Source organism: Poecilia reticulata, linkage group LG12 (assembly GCF_000633615.1).
Source record: "Poecilia reticulata strain Guanapo linkage group LG12, Guppy_female_1.0+MT, whole genome shotgun sequence".
Taxonomy (NCBI): Eukaryota; Metazoa; Chordata; class Actinopteri; order Cyprinodontiformes; family Poeciliidae; genus Poecilia; species Poecilia reticulata.
In genome coordinates this window covers 25,126,310-25,127,322 of record NC_024342.1, presented here as the reverse complement: position 1 = coordinate 25,127,322, position 1,013 = coordinate 25,126,310, and positions in this window count along the sequence as shown.

Below are 1,013 nucleotides of genomic sequence, written 5' to 3'. Positions count from 1 at the left end.
CTGGGCCTCCCTTCTGAAGCTGCTGCCCCCACGACCCGACCCCGGATAAGCGGAAGAAAATGGATGGATGAAAATTCCCCTCAAGATATCTAAAATGGTGTCACTGAATCTGTCATTTGAAGTGACACATATTAATTATTACAATCTAATATATATCTAACTTATGAATAGTCTAAATTAAATTTTTAGATATCTGATTTAAGAATTGTGTGGAAGCCCCTTCGTGCTCTCAAAACAGTTGTTTGCAGAATTTTATGTTTCCTGCACAAAATTGTCAATAAAAGCCACAACTTTGAAAGAACTTGGCAATGTTGGATATGCGGAGAACGCAAAACATCATGGATTTTGAGACTGCTTCAGAATCATTTCCAGCAAACCGAATGCTCTGAACATCAAACAGCTTTGAAAATCTTAATAGTGCTGTCAACCAATTTTCAACATGAATGCGGTGCGTTTTCAAACATGTTTCCCTTTTTTCTACTTTTTATTGTTTTATTAAACTTAATAAATGTCAGGGACATTTTGACTATACAAAACATGTTCAAGATATGAGTAACGTCACTCTGACTAGTCAGAATGATCATTTAAGATATCTTAAATAGAAAAGCCGTGTAATTCAAGATCTAATTCATTTGGAGATATCTGAAAATAAAGTTTGACTGGTCAAAATTGATATGTTATGAATGGAGTGTGGGTTCCTCTGCCCAGCTGGTACCATTCAGCAGCTCTGACTGAAGGACCCAGGCAAGAAGTTAGACTTAGACTTATTTTACTGTCATTGCACAAAGAAACAAAAGTAAAATTGGAAATGAAATGTCATCGCTTGGCTACCCATAATTGTTGTGTCATCTGCATATTTCATGATGTGGTTGGTGTTAAATCTGGGAAGACAGTTGTGGGTCATCAGTTTAAACAGCAGGGGGCTCAGTACAGTCATGGCCAAAAGTTTTGAGAATGACACAAATATATCTTCACATGATCTGCTGCCCTCTGGTTTTCATGTGTGTATGTCA